Genomic DNA, 5,000 nt, shown 5'->3' with positions numbered 1-5,000 from the left:
AGCACCCCGCCGTCCGTCGTCCGTCGCGAAGAACGTTCAACGGAAACCGTCAATTGTTCGAAAGAGCGCGCGCCCGCTCGCCCGCGCGCGGTAGTGCGGCAGCGGCAGCGCGACGACAGCGACGGCGGATAGTGAGAGAGAGAGAGAGTGAGAGCCGCGGCGGCGCGGACGAGAGACTCTTATTAGAGATCGTCCCATCGCACCGTCCGCGAGCTCGTTCATCACCCCCCACCAACCCGCCGCCGCCGCGTCGCGCGTCACCGCCGCGCGCATCGACCGGCGCGAGCGCACGTAGCGCGCGTTCTACACCGAACAGTGTGGTTTTTATATTTTAACAGCCGGCCCTCAGACAGGAGTGGTCCTGGATATTTCTCCACGGACCGCAATGTGCGTTCGAAATGTCGATGTTCAAATGTGTCCTGCAGTTCACACTATGACGCGCAGTTAACTGCGTTCTTCATCGACCCGCGAGCCAAGTGATCCACCGTCCAGGGTAATGGTTTTTTCTTAATGTTGTTATTACTTACGGTAGCGGCCTACGGCTCTCGCCGTCGGCCACTTGATTGTCCGTTTTTATGTATTAACGTCGAAAGTTGGTCGAATTCATGTGCGCCGAGGCGTTCATAAAGAAACGGCACCGAAAAAGCTTAACGCCCCGACGCGAATCCTTTAGAATGATGAACGACGACGACCCGCGCACCCCCCAACGAGCTGGCGTGACGCACGACATTGTCATCTTTCTAACCGCTTAAATTTCGTTTTGTATAGCGCCAACCGACAATAAAGGGCCTGAGCTAGGCAGTGGGGATTTTCACCGCTTCGAACGCTCCGTTTGGTATGCCCCGGTCGGCGCTCGTCTCTCGGCGTTTTTCCGCCACCCGGCCGCTTCGACGGCGGCGGAGGCAGCGGCGGCGGTAGCACTTTCGACGAATGCCACCACCGCCACCGGCCACCGCCACGGCGCCGTCGCCGCTGCGCCGTTAGGCGTAATAGACGCTAGAGACAATTATTTCACATTTTATTTTTTATACATATATACAAACACGCACACACACACGCACGCACACGCGCGCGCGCTCGTCCGCATTAGATACGAACAGCAGCGCGCGCGCGTACGTACATATATATGTATATATGTCGTATATATATATCATTATGGATGTATTACATATATATATGTGTAAACACGGTATGTACGAAGTCGTCGTCGTCGTCGTCGTCGTCGTCGTCGCAACAGCAACAACAGCAACAGCAACAGCGGCGCAACAACGTTCGTGAACATATCACGCGTCTCGCACACATACACACACGTTAATGATCCTTCCGCAGGTTCCCCTACGGAAACCTTGTTACGACTTTTACTTCCTCTAAATGATCAAGTTTGGTCAACTTCCCAGCAACGCCGACGGCCGTGAAGCCACCGCGTGTCGGTCCGAAGACCTCACTAAATCATTCAATCGGTAGTAGCGACGGGCGGTGTGTACAAAGGGCAGGGACGTAATCAACGCGAGCTTATGACTCGCGCTTACTAGGAATTCCTCGTTTATGGGGGATAATTGCAAACCCCAATCCCCAGCACGAAGGAGTTTCAACGGGTTGCCCGGGCCTCTAGGCCAGGGAGAACATGCTGATTCCTTCAGTGTAGCGCGCGTGCGGCCCAGGACATCTAAGGGCATCACAGACCTGTTATTGCTCAATCTCGTGCGGCTCGAAGCCGCCGGTCCCTCTAAGAAGAATTTTAATACGTCGCCAGTGAGTTGCGCCACCGGAGCGGCGCACACCTAAATGACGACGCCTATTTAGCAGGCTAGAGTCTCGTTCGTTACCGGAATTAACCAGACAAATCGCTCCACCAACTAAGAACGGCCATGCACCACCACCCACCGAATCAAGAAAGAGCTGTTAATCTGTCAATCCTTCCGGTGTCCGGGCCTGGTGAGATTTCCCGTGTTGAGTCAAATTAAGCCGCAGGCTCCACTCCTGGTGGTGCCCTTCCGTCAATTCCTTTAAGTTTCAGCTTTGCAACCATACTCCCCCCGGAGTCCAAAATCTTTGGTTTCCCGGAAGCTGCCCGCCGAGCCATCGTAGTAACGTCGGCGGATCGCTAGATGACATATTTACGGTTAGAACTAGGGCGGTATCTAATCGCCTTCGAACCTCTAACTTTCGTTCTTGATTGATGAAAACACCTTTGGCAAATGCTTTCGCTGATGTTCGTCTTGCGACGATCCAAGAATTTCACCTCTAACGTCGCAATACGAATGCCCCCAGTTATCCCTATTAATCATTACCTCGGAGTTCTGAAAACCAACAAAATAGAACCGAGATCATATTCTATTATTCCATGCACGAAATATTCAAGCAGCATTTTGAGCCCGCTTTGAGCACTCTAATTTGTTCAAAGTAAAATTGTCGGCCCATCTCGACACTCACCGAAGAGCACCGCGATAGGATTTTGATATTGAACCGCCGTTTTACCGACGGCTCACCGACGATATGCTCCGCAGACGTGTCAGTATCACCGCGGATGCGGTGCACCGACAGCGCGGCGCACAAATGCAACTACGAGCTTTTTAACCGCAACAATTTTAGTATACGCTATTGGAGCTGGAGTTACCGCGGCTGCTGGCACCAGACTTGCCCTCCAATTGTTCCTCGTTAAAATATTTAAAGTGTACTCATTCCGATTACGAGGCCTCGTAAGAGTCCCGTATCGTTATTTTTCGTCACTACCTCCCCGTGCCGGGAGTGGGTAATTTGCGCGCCTGCTGCCTTCCTTGGATGTGGTAGCCGTTTCTCAGGCTCCCTCTCCGGAATCGAACCCTGATTCCCCGTTACCCGTGACAACCATGGTAGTCGCAGAAACTACCATCGAAAGTTGATAAGGCAGACATTTGAAAGATGCGTCGCCGGTGCTGGACCATGCGATCGGCAAAAGTTATCCAGATTCATCAAAATTAACGACTTCGGACGCGAGGCCCTCCGTCGATTGGTTTTGATCTAATAAAAGCACTCATCCCATCACTGGTCAGAGTTCTGATTGCATGTATTAGCTCTAGAATTACCACAGTTATCCAAGTAACCGAGGTAAGATCTAAGGAACCAAAACTGATATATTGAGCCATTCGCGGTATCGCCTTAATACGGCTTGCACTGAGACATGCATGGCTTAATCTTTGAGACAAGCATATAACTACTGGCAGGATCAACCAGGGAGCTAGCTAGTAGAGCTAACACACACCAACACCGCACATACGAGAGATATGAGGGTGATGATGATATGATAGACGTGTGACAAGCGACGCGTCGGACGTTCGAAACGCCGTGACGCGCCGGTGCCTAGGTAGCTTTTTGCGTGCGTGCGTGCGTGCGTATTTATTACAATACACACACAACACCACACCGCAACAACAAAATGAATTCGTTTTTCTATCTGTTCACGGAGGAAAATGTATATCTCAACACTCGCCTCGCGTTCGTCCAGATTTACTTTGGACGCGGCATCGCGTCCGATTCATCGGAACGTTCTTTGACGAGACACATACAAATCTTCACTTTTATAAAATATCGTTTCGCAAAACGAACAATGACCGATTTCCAGCCCGGTTTTAGAGAGATCCGAAATCCTTGATTTATATATCATGATCGACCGTCGCGCGACTAGCGCGCGACGAGCTCGTTGATGCGATGCGTTAAGGGCCGCCCCGAAGTCGACTCGGGAGCCCAACGCCGTTCGCGTTAATTAAACGAGACGTTCTCTTACGCCTTCCGCTCTTACATAACGGAGACGTCGTCCGACACAGTTTACGGTGTGTTGTTGTGGGGAGATGATCCCCTTTTTCTTCCCTCCTCCGCCGCCGCTGTGTCGTTCGTGCGTTTGTCGGTTATAGAAGTTTCAGTTTCGGGCGTTCTCGTTGGTGGCGCGCGTTGTTTGTGTATCGGTGTTATTAGTTTTGTTCGATTCGCGCGCGTTTTCTAAGAATAATTTTTAAATTTTTTTTTTTTTTTATAAAAAAAAAAAAAAAAACTAAATCTAAAAAAAACGCAATCTCCGCAAACAAACTAACACCACCACCACACACACACACACCCCACCAACCAAAAAAACACACTCCACACTCCACAACCACCAACAAACAAAACAAAACAGAAGAGCATCGGAGAGAACTCGATTCGGCCGACCGGCGCGTCTCGCGCCAGTCCCATGTATATGCGGGAACGACTGTATGCGTCTCCGCGTAGCGCTATAGAGCGTTCGCGTATCGATTGCATACCACCGATCTACATATCTATATCTGACCCTGATCTCGATGTCATCGTCGTCGTCATCATCATCATCATCATCATCATCATCATCATCATCATCATCATCATCATCGTTCGACCCGATCGCGGATTGCGCGTAGCCAGCCGCCGATGCGTTCGCGTATCGATTTCTGAAAACGACAGAGTCCGGTCCCGTTCGCGTATCGATGCATAAATTTCGTGCTGATGACGATCGCACTCTTTCATACGCGATGTCGACTGAGACAAAGAAAGGTGTCGTCGTCGTCGTCGTCGTCGTCGTCGTCGTCGTCGTCGTCGTCGTCGAGACGGTAGCGGTCCGTAATAAAGATCGTGCGGCCCGGCCTCGGGGTGCGGATAGTCACTCGGGCGTTCGCGTATCGATTTCGGAAAACGACAGAGTCCGGTCCCGTTCGTGTATCGATTTTCTAACGTGATATCGTCCTGATTCCGTGTGTTAAAATTACGATTAATGTCGATGCTAAAACTTTACTATCTTCAATATCGTCATCGTCATCATCGTCATCATCGTCATCATCGTCATCATCGTCATCATCATCATCACGTTGGGCACAAGCAGTGGAACGTTTAAACGCATCGTCGTCGGTCCATTCGCGGTCAAATTATTTATATCCAGTATTAAAATTATTGTATTGATTGATTGTGTGTTTCGTTACGGACGTGCCGCGCCTCGCGACTATTGTTATCGATCGCCG

At 50.7% G+C, this 5,000-nt stretch overlaps 2 non-coding genes across 2 annotated transcripts; both read right to left on the bottom strand.

Moving 5' to 3' along the window:
- Positions 1-339: 339 nt before the first annotated feature.
- Positions 340-496, bottom strand: LOC137927795 (5.8S ribosomal RNA). The gene has a single exon (XR_011107928.1). It is a non-coding gene; the product is annotated as a 5.8S ribosomal RNA (ribosomal RNA).
- Positions 497-1,312: 816 nt separating this feature from the next.
- Positions 1,313-3,216, bottom strand: LOC137927695 (small subunit ribosomal RNA). The gene has a single exon (XR_011107840.1). It is a non-coding gene; the product is annotated as a small subunit ribosomal RNA (ribosomal RNA).
- Between the last annotated feature and the right edge of the window lie 1,784 nt (positions 3,217-5,000).

This window comes from Battus philenor, unplaced genomic scaffold, assembly GCF_028537555.1.
Source record: "Battus philenor isolate CCGP_79_NKW_IND1 unplaced genomic scaffold, ilBatPhil1.0.hap1 SCAF_36, whole genome shotgun sequence".
Taxonomy (NCBI): domain Eukaryota; kingdom Metazoa; phylum Arthropoda; class Insecta; order Lepidoptera; family Papilionidae; genus Battus; species Battus philenor.
The sequence above is the reverse complement of the archived record's forward strand: the minus strand, read 5'-3'. Positions and strand labels throughout refer to the sequence as shown.